The following is a 15614-nucleotide window of genomic DNA, read 5'->3' on the forward strand; positions in this document are numbered from 1 at the left end:
GAAAATCAATAGAACAGCAACCTGTCCTGGCAAAGATCACTGGCAACCAAGCAGTTTCAGTTCCAAAATCAAACTGCAAGTCACAAAGCAAGAATTGTTCTAGATTATTTGTTTCATAAATCATTCTGATGAGTATGTACGGTAGGTGTTTTCAACTTTTATTCTGCTTTCAGTGTTGGTAGTTGAGACTTTAATTTATAAATGGAAGATTTCCACACATCTGAGATGACTGAGAAAATATTATTTTTAAATTATAAAAGGTCAAAAATTAAGGAAGATTTTTTTAAAATTCTGGCGGCACAATTTGTGTGTGGGTGAGGGTGTGAAGTGGCATGTTCTACTTGCTTTGGAGTGGTGTCTAAATGAAAGAGTTCTAGCACCCTGATGTTTACAGAGAAGTTATGAAAGTAAGAACAAATAATGAATAAAATTAAAAACTAAAATATACTTCTTCAGAAAATGGTGGGGGAAGTGGTATTTGCATAACCTATTACAGTATGTGTTGGCTTCATCCATATGGTGGACCAGCCATGGGGAGAAGTAAAATAATGGGCAAAAAGGCCAGATTAGGCTCAAGCATGCCAGTATTTCCTATATACCATTAAAAATTCAGAAGAGTGTTCCTTGACATTTTCCAGAAGCTGTAACCCATAGTTTATACATAGTAGAATCCAATGATAAAGCATTTCCTGGACTATACTACACTTCTGACTATTGGTAGAGGCTGACTGATTCCATATAGTTGTTTGTTCTTCTGTGACTTCCAAATAGGAGTGGTCTTTTCCCCAGCAGCCGCACAGCTTCATTGTACATATCCGCCTGCTTTGCTGCAGTATTACCTAGATATGCTTTGGGACAGCTATTTTGAAAGACTGCAGCCAAAGCATGTTTGGGCAAGGAATGTATGCATTGTTTGAGTTTCCAGCTGACACTGGAATAATTTTATTTGCCCCAGTGCCCTGCAGTTACCGTAGCACATCTCCACCACACCCCAGTCCACTGGATAGGTTTAAAAATTGACCTAAAGCAATACTGTTATAATGCTATTGTGATTTGTCAATTAGGAGGGTTTTTTAAAAAGCCCCATCAGTGGCTTGTGAGGAATGACAGCCGCAGGGAGCTGAAAATGGCAGGGGAAACCATCAAGTAGATACTCCATTGCCAGTCCTAATGCCTCTCCACATTATGATAATGTGGAAGCACCATGTTTGAATACTTCCCTCCAAACCTTGTTTATAGAAAGCCAGTACCTCAGTAAGCAATGTTCTGTATCTCTACTGCACTTTTATCTCACCTTTCCACTAAGCAACACAGAGAAACAAATGAGGCTGGAAATGCATATTTAGTCCAGTGAGCTTCATGGCTGAGTAGCAACTTGAACCCTGGTCTGATATTGTAAGTGGTACAGCATATATGTATACTGTCACTGATTAACCACTACAGGGCATTTTTTTTCCTGGCATGCCATCCTTCCAGAAGCCTAGATTCCACGCCCCACCCTGCCCCTAAAGGAGTAGCTACTGAGAGGATCTCAGCTCCTACCTGCAGTCTGAAACAGTACACCCCAGATAAATTTATTCTGCTACTCCTATATTTATTGTTTGATTAAAGCCAGGATCTGTATTTATACTCCAGCACACTAGAAGGAATTTTATATTTTATCGAACCTCTTTATTGTAAATAAGGCTTCCTAGAATTGTTTCCCTCGCTCCCTGGGAAGGCAGCTAGTTGTGGTTGCGTGTGTGCCTGACAGGCAGAACTCCAGCAGGTGAAGCTTCCTCTGTCCCTGAAAACAAGTACTGATTTCCTGCTTCTTCATTAGTACACAGAAAGTAAGCAAAAAAACAAAACAAAACAGATCACTCCAGCGTAGTCACCTTAACCAAGAAAAGTGTTTCCATTTTCAGCTGACACACGCTGGAAAAGATGATGCATCCAGGAGCCAAGCGGGGAGACTAAAACGACACAGGTAACTTGGACAAGCAGCCTGAAACCGCCTCCTTCTCCCCCCCCCCCCCCATCGGGGCTTCGCCGCCTGGCAGGCCAGCCCGGGCACCGGGTTCAACTAGCAGGCGGCCCCGCCTCGACTGTGATCTCAGCGCGGGAGGAGGAAGCCTCCCTCGGCCGGGTAAAGCCCAGCCCAGCCCAACCTGCCTGGGGCCTGTAGCGTCTTGGCCCTTCCCCCGCCCGCCTCGCACGCTCGCTCGCTCTCTTTTTCCCCTCACAGGGACTTCCTGCGCGGCGCCGGGCCCAGCTGGGCGAAGCGAGCGGGCTGTCTGGCGGAGCTCTGCCGAGTTGAAGGTAGCGGGGCAGGGGAGGAATTGCTCGGGCAGGCTTGGAGGCCTCGGGGGCGGCGAGGAGCTGCCTGGCGGCGGCGGGCACTAGTAGCCAGGAGCCCCGGGAGAAGCCAGCCGTCGGGGGGGCGGCGGCGGCGAAGGGGGGGGGGGTTTGGCGGGAGAATCTCCTCGAGGGGCTGAAAGGGGGGAAGAGCCCCTCGGAGCGCCCTGCCCGTCGCCGCCCCTTCGAGGGGATTAGGCGGCGGCCGCGACTCCTCACATTGCTGGAGGGTGAAGTCATCGTGGCCATTGTCTCCCCTCAGCTCCCCGGCTGGGCCGCTAGAGGGGGAGCCCAGAAGACGCGACGCGGGGCCCCTCCTGCTTTTCAGCTCTCCGGAACCACCCGGTAAAATCTCCCCCCCCCCGGACAATCTCGGGAAAGACTGAAGACCCCCCTCCCCCCAATTCTGCCCAGACAGATTTCTGCCTCCTCTACCGCCAGTCTTTGGGGAGAGACCCACCCCCGGCTCCTAGACCCCACTGGATTTTCTCTTTCTGGCCTCTTTGCCCTCCTCCTTTTCTCTCAAACAGCCTCTGTTCTTGCACCTCCCTCTGGCAAAAAAAAGGGGAGGTTATTGCTAGGAAATATAGACGAAAACTTCTACAAAGAAAGGGAGGGTGAAGTTAGTAACAGCTGAAAAATATGAGGCTTCCTATGGCACTAGTACAACTCATGAGAAACGTATATACACACAACCCGGACTGAAAGGAAGTCCAGTCCCAGGAGAAGAAGGGTAGGAACTTTTCAACTCCGCCACAGTTTCACTTTGCTGTAATCTCTTTCCAGATCTGCTGGCTAAAGTCGACTGGGCTTCTCTTTCTCTTCCAAATTGCAACATTTAACCGCTCCCCCCTCCCCTTGTCTCATGGAGAATTTGTAATAGCTATATAACATTGAATGTAGCAGTTTTCGGGAAACTGCTCTCAAGGGCAAATAGAAACATTTTCAAATTTTCAAATAGTTTTAGTCGAAGGAATGTTTGAAATAGTTTCTTTTTTAAAAAATATGCACAACACTGATGACCAAATAAGCATCAACACAGTTGGCCATAGGGGTGTCCACTAAATTTCACTCTACCACGGTCTAAAACTGTGCATCTGTTCTGTTGATATTTGGTCCTGACTGTACACAGGCTAACATTTTCAAGGCAAAACCAAGAGACTTTATAGTAAACACACATAAGTAATAATTCTGGATGGGTAGCTGTGTTAGTCTGTTGCAGAGCAATTAAACAGAAGTCCAGAGGCACTTTAACAAACAAGGGCATATACTTCTGCTTAAATTTTCATGAGTCACAGCTGCATCTGATGAACTGGTCTCTGACTCATGAAATCTTATGCTGAATTTGTTGAAATAAATTTTGTTAGTCTTTAAAGTTCAATCCTGACTAGAACAGATCAAACAGGAAGCATCTATATGTAAATGGCATGAAGTAATGCTGAATTTTCTTATTAGTATTTCAACATCAAACAAGTTTGGCTGTTCTGTAGGAGGGTTTTGTCTTGGTTTTTCAGTTAGAAACCAAAATAAAAGGGCATGCCTTCATTTACTTCACTGGAATACTGTTCTTTTTGAAATCAGGGAAGAAAGTTGATGGGGAATCCTTTTTGATTGACAATATTGTAACTGACTATAATTAACTCTTTTCAATGTAGGAGACACTGCAGTAGTTGCTACTGTTAAACTTTGTAGGCAGTGGTGTTTGATTTCAGCTCTTCAACATACAGTCACTAAAAGACAATGTAAAAGTCAAAAGAGTATTAGTGTAGTGAGTGTTGTGTCTTATTTTATTTCTTATTCAAATCTTTATAAATGTATTTTAAAAATATTGTTGCAGTTGTAAGTAGATGATCTGGTGTTTGAAATTTAGCCTTCACAATTAATTTAACTGATTATAAAGGGTTTAGTATTTATGATACTTGAGGACAAAATGTTTCCATTATCTACTTTAGCAAGTGTATCTCAAGGAATATAGCCACAGTTCAGAGGTCCATATTGTTATGATTTTGAAACTGATCGAAGGCAGTGATTTTAAACACTAGTTTAATATTGTAAAACTTGACGTTTAGGGTGAAACTCTAATAATGGATTTAGTACTATAGTTGTGGGTCAACAAATATGCATATTTTTAATATATAAACCTCAGAATTAAGCTTGTGAAACTTAACTTAGTTTCTTACGTTGAGTAGGTTAGAAAGTCTATAAAGAAAAGTTGTGCTGGAAAAATACATGATGTTAATGATAGTTTTTTCATAAATGAGTTTATCCATTAAAAGATCTAAATACAAGGGCTGACTATTTTTAGTTATGTGTAGTGTGACTGTGGTCTGTTTATGGAATAGCTTAATGTTGTATGAGTTGGGGGTTGGTTTAATCATTAAGCCTCAAAACAGTTTTTGTGTAACTTTCAAGCCAGGGGGAAAAAATTGTGGGGTTTTTAAAAAGTTTATTAGGGGGACAGGTATTACCAGTCATCTCTGTTTTTATGTTTGTTTAAAGCGAGGCCTGGTTTTCATTCTGTCAGTAGTAAGAAGTGAAAGAGGATGGGTGAAAACGACAGATTTGCTGCTTCAAGTGATAACTTTGGGTTACATTTTAAATGATGCCAGTAATCCTTAATTAATGTGGAGACCACATCTAGCAGTGACTCATTGTGTGAGACATAAGAACGCTATGATAAGAAATGAAGCCAAGTCTGCACAGTTCTTCATTTCCATCATCCTGTTCTTTACATGCTTGTACATTCTTTCTGTAATACTTCCTGTAATACCCATGGTTTTTGCCTTGTCCTTGTTACCTGCTCAAAGCCCATTTGGGAAAGGGAGGGCTATAAATTGAAAATAATTAATAATAAATAAAAGATACTTGAATTATAAACAGAGTGGTATTTTGACTTGGCCTAATCCTTTGTATATTTGATTTAAATCTATATCAGATTAACCATAATTACAATACTAATCCTGTCTTCCCACCCCACCCCCATCTAAATCAATTGACCTGATAGTGGCAGGTGTTTTCAACCAAGTGAGGCTGGTTAATCCATTTGGGTACAACTGTGTATGACTTAAGAGATATGATCATTAGTGGTTTACTTGAACTAAAGTTTTCAACCAGAATAGCAAACATTTCCATTTACAAAAAATGGAACACTAGATTTTGAATTTGAGGTTATAGAAAATGGGAAACTGGTCACTGACAAGCCCAGGTTATTTGGCTCTAGGTGTAGGGTTTTGTAAATTGCAAAATGTGTTCTGATATGTGTATGGGTTGGGGGGGGGTTGGATGTTGACACTGACATTTACTTCTAAAAATGTGGGGAAGGAATGATGTAAAAGGGATGTAGCTCAGTGACTTTTCAAGATTTTTCTTTTGGCTTTCCTTAGTAAATACGCTTAGGCTTTAGAATGACCTCTCCCCTCCCTTGAATCTAGCATATACAATATAAATTTGGCACTCTCAAAGAAGTGTCCCAAAGTAGACTAAGGAGAAAGTTCAGTCTGTGCAGGTCCTATGCATGTGCAAACTCAGAACTTTGTGGTCATGGCTCACATTATTTGCTTCTGAGAAGTCAGCAGGTGTAGCATGCCAAAAGCAAACCCGTCTTGACACTTGTTAACCCACGTAGCCTTCATATTTTTTTCATTTGACTCAAATGTAAGTGACTTCTGTTTAATATTTAGGATAGGGATGTTAAACATACAGCCCACAGGCCCCGTCCAGGGCTCCTATCCAGTCTGTGAGCAATTGGTGCTGTTCTCAGACCATGGGCGGGGGAAGGGTCATGAGAGAACAAAAAACACCCCCTTGAGGTTTTGGAAACAGCGTCTTTGTCAGGCCTTCTCCTTCTCATGCAGGAGGATGAGAGCTGGGGTTGGGGGCATCTGGGAGAGCCAGGCTTTTGTGGATTCTCCAGTAAATCAGCTGCTTTCATTGCTAGGAATCAGTTGCTTTTCTTTTTCTTTTTAGTAAAAAATAATATAATTAATCGAGTTTGCCTGTGTCCTTTGTAGAGTTTTTATCTCCTGTACCTAGCATTACTTTTTTATGGCATGCGGGGTTCAGTCATGTCAGAAGAAATGAGTTTGACACCTCTGATTTAGAAGATTGTTTCTATTTTCTGTGCCAATGTATTCATAAACAGCTAAGCAGAATTCTCTCTGTGTCTATATTTTAGGTGCAAGTTTCCATTTTCATCTCAGCTAACAAATATGCAACTCATTAATTCAGCTGATGGCTGCCTTACAAAACTGAGCGTGGTATTTGATATTCCGTTGCTGAAAATGTATTCCTGAGAAGCGCATGGAAGTAGACTTCCTCCAAGAAGGTAATAATGAGTTCCTTTGCAATGACAGTGACTGTTTTTCTTTTAATTCATACACTTTTTGTTTTCTGTGGAAAAACAGAGGAACAGAGTAAAATGTTGAACTTATTGTGTGATTCTTTTTTTATGAAGATGTAAATCTTTCTGAGTGTAAAAAATGACCAACAGTTTTATCTTTCTCATGCTTTGTTTTTTGTGCTTTTATGAATTAACAAAACTACAGTCAGACATTGCAAATGCACTGGAGTTTGCTCATGTCAAGCATGGGGCTTATGTATTCTGCTCCCACCTTACCCTCATTATCACTGTTGAAGATTTCCTGGCTTAAAAAATCTCCACTTTGTTGTACCCTCTCAGTTCAGGCACTTCACCAAAGTAGAACTTATTGCAGTTTAAACAATTGCAGTTTAAAATGTTTACTTATGGGTGTTACAAATTGGAGTTTGGAGATTTTCTAAACTAGGAATTCTTCAGTCATGATGTGAGATGAAGGAAGATGTGATCCTGAAAAACAGGTTTATAGTTGTCACAAATTCATTACTAGAGCCAGATACTGACCATTGTCTCATCTAATTTAATCTGTTTAATGATAGCTCTCCAGGATGTCATACAAAAAATGGTCTTTCCCATTGCTTGCGGTATAAGCTCCTTTGACTGGGGATGTTAGGGACTGAATGTAGTTTTACATTTGCCAGTAGAAAAATCATGTCTTTGTATGTCACTTAGTTCACATTGTCATGCAGCACATACATGTTATTTAAATTATAAATGTTGTTATTCACTTTGGATCATTTTAAAATACCACAAATTACCATATTAAAAAGAAGTGGTTGGTTTTTGTGTTGCAGCAATGTAGAATAATAGGGTAGAAGACTTGAAGACCATAAACTCACTGCCCTGACTTTTACACACAAACTCAGATGGTGCATACAGTAACATAATGCAAAAAGAGATCTAGCATGAACTCAGTACTTGCAGAACAACTAACTGTTAAACATGTAAGCTGTGTTAGATACATGGGGAGGACCATTGTCATTGATCAGTCAGACCTGACACAGGTTTTTTTCCACAGCTTCTGCATATATAAAAGTCGAACCTTAACGTGAACCAAACCTAGTGTACCATATCTCTCACAAGAAAGTTATTAAAGATGTGTGCATGTATGTAAAATGTGTAAATACATGATCTATAAACACTGTGGTTTGACCAGTGGAATAATCCATTTCCTCCAGAGGTCACTGGGCAATTATTTCTGTGTCTCCTTCGTGTAGTCCTAAAATATAATTCAAAGTCTAACAAACTCACAGTGGTCCTGCTTTGCTGCCACTTTACAGGTGGAAGTGGACATGTTGATGGTAGAAATGGCAGCATAGTAGACTTGTAAGAGAATGTTAGCTTTGAATAGAGGGAGAAACAGGTAAATCTTGTAGTAGAACAAGCACTCTCTTGCTTCCTTCTAATTCAGAAGCAATAAAAGATATATGCTTAGTTATTCAACTGTTACCTATATTTCTGCCTGTTTTCTTTCCTTTGCCATTAAAGGCTAGCCATATCTCAGCTCAGCCAGCATGAAGCTGACTGGGAAGTTATGCTGCAACATCTGTTCTTGTTGACCCAACATCATGTTGTAAGACAGAGGTGGGAGCACCCTGCTTGGTGCCATCTGGCAGCCCTCCATGAACTGAATTCTGCTTGTGGGCTGCTAAAGTCCTATTCTGTCAATACTGCTGATACACAGAATTTGTTCTAAAAAACAAACCCAAAGTCCATTATGTACTCATTAAATCTTTTTAAAAGATTTATGCATTCATTTGTTAGAAGCTGTCTAAATCACCTGTCTTAGGTAATAGACATAGGCATTTTTAACTGTTCTGCAAGGGTGTTCCATTACATTTTTAAAAGCATAAAATATCCCAACAAACTGAATTGTTTTATGGTATAGGCCACCTCTCTAGGACCTGCTATTTAAACATCCTACTGATGGTGGTGACTCGTTAGTGGTTTTCCCTCCACAAGGGAGATCATAGCAGTCATTCAGCAATATTCTATAGTTGTTTGGATCAGTCTAGTCAATTTTAGGCCTACAGTCTTGCCTTTACAAGGCATTCTTCTTTATTTATTTGTTATTTATTAGACTTTTTTCTTGGGGTATTTTTATATATTTTGTGTGTGTGTCTGCACCTGGAAATTATGTCCTTAGGTGACTGATCCAAAGAGTCTATTCAGGGAGGTGGCTGAATAAGCCTGCCTCTGCCTCTCAACTGGGTATTTCAAGGACGGTCTCCCATTCAAAGTACTAACCATAGTTGACCCTTCTTAGCTTCTGAGATCTGACAAGATTGGACTTACCTGGGCTATCCAGATCAAGATTCTTCATTAGACTTTTAGATCGTCCTCCTCTATACACACACAGAGCTCAGAATGGTGAACAACGATATAAAAGGACATTCATAAATCAATAAACCAGTTAAAAACAAAAACAATTTAAGACAATTTCAAAGCAGTTTCAGGTGGTGCTAAAATAATCAGTTACATTATCAAAATAGATCTTGAGAGATTCCCAAAGCATTAATGGGAGAAAATCTACATCTTACATGTTTTCCTTGCATGTTCTCACATATGGATCATTCCCTGCAGAGGTTAGTTTCAGAACTCACTCTTTATATGAATACATGCAGCATTTTACAGATAGAACTCTCCCTTAAATCTGTCATGTTTTTATTCTGCCTTTCCTACAAGGATTATATTACCACCTTCTCAGTATTATCTTCAACAACTGTAGGAGGTAGGTTGGACCTAGGTCACCCAGCAACTTTCATCACACGATTTGAACTTGGGTGTCCCAGATCTTAGTCTGAATGTTGCCTGACCTTGGAAATAGATGCAATAATGGTCTAGTAGAGGCTTTACCAAGAGCTCTTGTTTCATCTAATGTACACAGCTGCTTCCTTTATGCTTCAGAACTTCCTTCCTCCAGTTCTCAGAAGAGAGCCTCATCAACAAAGGCCTCTTAGGAACTGGGAAGTGGCAAACAGCTCAGTTGATCATACCTAACTTTCCTGTACATTTCCCTAGTGAAAATTCCTGGATGGCTGATTGTTTATCCAAGAATAAAAGGAACTACTCTACCAAATTTTTGTGGCTTTTAGTAGCTGTAACACAACTGATTTCTTTCTTTGCTGAAAAACTGTAAGTTAGTATTATGGCCACCTTAATATTGGCCCTGTGGATATGTAGGCTCTCTGAGGAAGTAGATTTTCTTTAAAACGGAAGCTCCTGTTCTATCCCTTCAGTAGTTCTGTACATTTTTGAGGATAAACTTAGCCGTGCCCTGGAGGCTGCTGCAGAGAGAAGCTTTATTTTTTCATATCATTGCTCAGTAAAAGCTGCTTACGTCAACAGAGGAACTTTGATTGCAAAATTTGATACATCTGTATCAGTTCAGATAAATTGCTACCTCCTGCCTTTGCATATAATTCATTTTATACAGGAAAATGTTACAAGGCTTCTACTGTTAATTATTTCCTAGCCCTAGCATATTGGACAGGCATAATTGTCTGTTTTATAAACATAGATTACTTTGGATAAAATTCTTTCTCTTTGGAGGGGAAAATACTGGATAGACTTCTTTTTAAACAGACATCAGTACACCTAACTTGTTTCTCCTACATTGCTGCTGTCTGGTTATCAGCTTTTTCTTCATGTAAAGCATGATAAAGGGAGAGAGTGGATGGGTGAATGAACTAAAGTCCCAGACCAGTGCTTTCCAAATCGGTGTCTGTCAGTAGGTTTCATGACTTCTTGGACAAAATATATCTTTTTCAAAGCAAAGAGCCCATCTTGGCTTTCCTGCTCACTGGAGAAGTTGCTTTGGAAGAACTCAGTCATCACCTATGTATCTGCAGGTAGCCACCTATTCAGAAGCAGTTGTCTCCATTATAAGAGGATGCTTGGCTTACAATCTCCCAAAATTGTAGGATTGTACCTTGTATCCAGCTTCCCTGTTAGGCCCAGGCTAGCCCAATATTGTCAGATTCCTGAAGCTAAGCAAGGTTGGCCCTATTTAGTATTTGGATGGGAGACCACCAAGAAAATCCAGGGTCCCTATGCTAGGCAATGACAAACCACCCCTGGGTGTCTCTTGCCTTGAAAACCCAATGAGGTTGCCATAAGTTGACTGAGACTTGGTAACACTTTCCATCACCACACATTATTTGTCCAATTATTTTTTCTTCTGTCTTCCAAGGAGGACTGGAAAATGTAAAGCAAACATGTTCAATTTATTCAGCATATTGAACTTTTAAGTTTAATGTCCACTGATTGTAGTTCATGACTCCTCTTTTTTTTTGTACACATAGTACCAGAAAGTCTCAGTTGTAGACACCTGGAAAAGTATATTGATCTAGGAATACCGTAGTGGTTTGTACCGTGCCTTCCAAAAATGGAAGGGCATTTATGCCTTTGGAAGGAGGTGGCAATTTTAATCTGTTCTCCTCTTCCACAGAAGACCTTGACTTTGAAGGGTCTGCTGACCCCAGAATGAAAATGGTGGGGGGAGTGCTTGGTGGGGTGCAGTGTAAAGCAGGTAGGACCCATTAAGTGCTGTATGTTGTCTTCAGCAGTATCCAACTTCTGGAAGCATTTCAGTTGAAGTATTCAATTAATAATAAGATGATATTGGATTTATATCCCACCCTATACTCTGAATCTCAGAGTCTCAGAATGGTCACAATCTCCTTTACCTTCCCACCCCCCACCATAATAGACATCCTGTGAAGTAGGTGGGACTGAGAAAGCTCTTACAGCAGCTGCCCTTTCAAGGACAACTCCTACGAGAGCTATGGCTGACCCAAGGCCATTCCAGCAGCTGCAAGTGGAGGAGTGGGGAATCAAACCCGGTTCTCCTAGATAAGAGTCTGTGCACTTAATCACTACACCACTCTGTGTTGAAGTTAGAATTCAATGGCACCTTTAAGACCAATTTTTTTTTTTATTCAGGATATAAGCTTTTGTGTGCATTCACACTTTGTTAGACAATGAAATGGGATACAGTGAACAGTGCTACATTTAGGCAGTGGGCATTGAATAAACATGCAAAATGGTGAAATTGTTTTTTTTTTTAACAAATTAAAAGTTAGCTAACCTTTACCTTTTTAACATGTTGGCTGCAGTGGCTTTTATTAAATATATGCAGATAATAGGAAGACACATGGTGGTACTAGCATAGCCAGCAGTGTTTGTACTGTAAGATATTCTGAAGATATCTGAAGAAGGGTGCTTGCACACAAAAGCTTATACCTAGAATAAAACTTTGTTTGTCTTAAAGGTGCCACTGGACTCAAACTTGGTTCTGCTGCTTCAGATCAACACAGCTATTCAACTGAATCTGTGAAATATTCTGTGTGTCATGTAGTTCTGAATTTGATTTTTAAATATAATGCTTAAATCTTTAATAATTATTTGTCTCCCTGTTTTTATGCCTTGGATATGAGGTGTTGTTGTGTTTATACATTTGAAAGTATGGTGGAGTTTGTTTGGGCTCACCTTACAGGTAAATAAAATTGAAACAATGTAATGAGAATGTTTTGCATCATGGGAGATGAAGGAAGTAGCCTGATCTTGTCAGACCTCAGAAGCTAAACAGGGTCAGTCCTGGCTGGTATTTGGATGAGAGACCTTCGAGGAATACCAGGGTCATGATGTGGAGGAAGGCAATGGCAAGCCACCTCTGAATGCCTCTTGTCTTGAAAGCCCCATGGGTTCACCATAAGTCAGTTGTGACGTGATGGTTTTTTTTAAAAAAAAGGGTTGAAGGAGGGATGGGACATTGGTTGGCTAAACAGGTAACAATTGTAATGGCACAATTGCAGAGTTAGTCTGAGGATTTTGAGATAGAATTCTATATGGCAGCACTCAGATGAGAGTGAGCTGAGAAGTTCCAAGCCTCATAGACTCCCACTCATCTCCCCATTAAGTCTTAACACCTTCCTGGTTTGAAACCAAGTGTATGTCATCATGACATCAGAATTAAGAGAAACAACAGACTGGTTTGTTTCCCCCCTTTTTTCTTCTTCTTCATAGTGTGGTTTTGATTCCCGGTTTGGCTTGGTGAGAATGCCAGAGGCAAAATGCATGTTATGTTAACACTGATGTGTAGCAAAGCAACTGTGTAGATACATTTAAATGCTACTAAAGTAAGCATTGGCTGTTCTGGTTCTTGTAGAAGCTTTCCTGCCTCTGTAAAAGTATTATGAATGTTGCCAAATTGCCAAGGAGACTGAAAAAGAGTTCTCTTGAGAGGAGGTTCTATTTCATTATACTGGAAAGCCCTCCCCCTTCCTTTTCTGTTGCACATGTTCACACTGCTGTGAGATTTAGCTGCTGGATGTACAAGTGCAGCTGTAATAGGCATCTTTCATGAGCTGAGGCCTTGACTGATACATAACATTGTAGAAACATTTTGTGTACAGAGAATGACATTGACTTTTAAATTTTATCTTGATAGCCCTGTGGGTGTTATACAAGTGAGGGACTTGCAAACAATTATGGAAGCAGTCTCAGTTCTCACTCCCAATTCTTTGCCTTCCCTGAAAGCCCCTTAGCCTGTCTACTTTCCCTGCTTCCTTCTCTTTCCCACTCTCTAGCCAAGCTACCATTATGTCCCACCCCTGTCTTTGCCTTTCTCTCCTTCCCTTCTTTGGTAGGCTTTTGCTCCCCACACTATTTCCTCCTTTCTCCTTCAGTCAACCCCCTATCCTCACCTTTTCCTGCTTCCTTCTCTCTTTCCCACCTACCAACCAACCTACCTTTTACCTGTCCGCTCCAACTATATTTGTTATTAATTTACTTCATTTATACCCCACCTTTCTCCACAGTAGGAACCCAGAGCAGTTTACATAATTTTCCTCCATTTTATCCTCACAACAACCCTTTGAGGTAGGTTAGGCTGAATGTGTGTTCACTGGCTGCCCAGTGACCTTCAGTGGGAGGTAGGAAACTTGAACCTGGATCTTCTGGATCCTAGTTTGGGACTCTAATCACTACACACTATGCATGGGCACAGACCAAATTACAAACCGAAATTTGTCACAAGCCAGGCTCGGTTCATAGTTTGTGAGCCTCAGTTCATGCTTATCTCTATATGAACCTCCCAGGACCATCAACGTGGTTTTGGAAGTTTGTAGTGGGAATTGTGAGGGATGGGGGGGGGGGGATGAGATAGCTCATTGAAAGGGTGTGCATCTATTTCAGCCTAACAGGCTGAAATAGATGCAAGGCATTTCAATGATCCTTCATGCTCTCCCCCCCCCTGCTTCTGTGTTCCCTTTAAATGGGTTTTTAAAGGGAGAGCCAGTTTGGTGTAGTGGTTAAGTGTGCGGACTCTTATCTGGAAGAACCGGGTTTGATTCCCCACTCCTCCACTAGCACCTGCTAGCATGGCCTTGGGTCAGCCATAGCTCTGGTAGAGGTTGTCCTTGAAAGGGCAGCTGCTGTGAGAGCCCTCTCCAGCCCCACCCACCTCACAGGGTGTCTGTTGTGGGGGAGGAAGGTAAAGGAGATTGTGAGCCGCTCTGAGACTCTTCGAGAGTGGAGGGCGGGATATAAATCCAATATCATCTTCTTCTTTTGAAAGATCTACTGCCCTTTCATTCTGCTGGCCTCAGGAAACTGCTGCCAGCAGAAAAGAGGGAGGGAAGATCCACAAACCTCACAAACCCAGACTGGTTCACAAGGCATGGGATGTTCATCCCAGTTTGTGGAACCTCATGAACCACAAACTGACATGAACCTCCATTTTCCCAGTTCATGTCCATCCCACACTGCTTTTTGAGGGTGCGTGTGTGTGTGTTGAGCAGTAGTGAGCCTGGGAGAGTCATGCAAGTTGTGTGGTAGCAAGTCTCCTGGTGGTTGCTGTTGGGCCTGGCCTAGATATGTCTTCCTCCAATGACTAAAAAGGCCCTGCCCCCTTTCGCTGTCTTTTATCAACCAAGGCTTTAACGGGCAGTGTTGTTGTAGTTGTTTAGTGACAGCCACAGAGGGAATTTCTTTCATAAAGGTACGTGTACTGCTTTTATTAACATGATTTTTAAAAAAAACAACAACAACAACCCTTCTCCCATCTCCATTTCAACCTTTTCAGATTTTTCTGCAAACCTGGAACTTTTCTTAGGCTTGTGGGAATATCTGTCTTTGGTTTGACCAGGTTGAAAATTAGGTACATTGTTATGCTGTTAGCTTATTTAGAAAAATTGTATTTACTTGACTCTTAAGTGTTTGTCTCAGTTGCAAATTGTATATTTGTCTGTTCTGTTCTCTCATTAATTGGAGAAGATGGTAAGCAGTACTGGATCCAGTGTCATGTCCTACAGAATTACTGTATCTAAGAATATCTCGTGGTGTGTTCATGGATTTCTCAAAATTATGTCTATACTGCTTACAATAGGTCAGTAGACTTTCTGCATTATTTTCAGGATGAGGCCAGCTCTTTGTGTGTTCTTAAAGAGCCAGATATGATAGTATGGTGGTTTGTGGCTTAAAACAGGATAACTGTGTGTATGTAGCTCTGAACTCTTTGAATGAAAGGCAGGTTACAAATGTGATAAGTTGTGTTTCTGAAATGTAAGTCCTTCAGAGCCCTTGAAGGAATATCAGTGTACTGATTTGAATTCCTTAATATTATCCAAATGTCATTATCCTTCTACGCTGTCAGGTCAGACTTAGGACTTTGTGGCCAGCAGACAGCCATGGGACTGTCTCACATTTTGATGTGCTAAGGGCATGAAAAAAGGATGTACTTTTGATAGCTGTTTGACAGTGGTCTAATTAGGACAAGGTTCTGACCACCACAGGCAGTTGGTTCCACCAATGGAGGGCAATGATTGAGAAGGCTCTTTCTCTAGTTGTTTTCAGTCTTGTCTCTCTCTCAGCCCAGGGATTGATAGTAAATTTTGCGTTC

General features: G+C 41.1%; 1 protein-coding gene across 2 annotated transcripts in view; it reads left to right on the forward strand.

The window, feature by feature from the left end:
- The first annotated feature begins 2114 nt into the window (after window positions 1-2114).
- RNF19A (ring finger protein 19A, RBR E3 ubiquitin protein ligase) overlaps window positions 2115-15614 on the forward strand; it is a 59332-nt gene continuing 45832 nt past the window's right edge. The window contains exons 1-2 of one of the 2 annotated variants that reach the window (XM_060243431.1): window positions 2115-2301; window positions 6512-6661. The gene's annotated coding sequence lies outside the window, so the exon portion shown is untranslated. Of the gene's footprint in view, window positions 2302-2512; window positions 2683-6511; window positions 6662-15614 lie in introns of those variants that run through there. The other variant, XM_060243432.1, reaches the window with a different exon arrangement.

This window comes from Heteronotia binoei, chromosome 7 (genome assembly GCF_032191835.1).
Source record: "Heteronotia binoei isolate CCM8104 ecotype False Entrance Well chromosome 7, APGP_CSIRO_Hbin_v1, whole genome shotgun sequence".
NCBI lineage: Eukaryota > Metazoa > Chordata > Lepidosauria > Squamata > Gekkonidae > Heteronotia > Heteronotia binoei.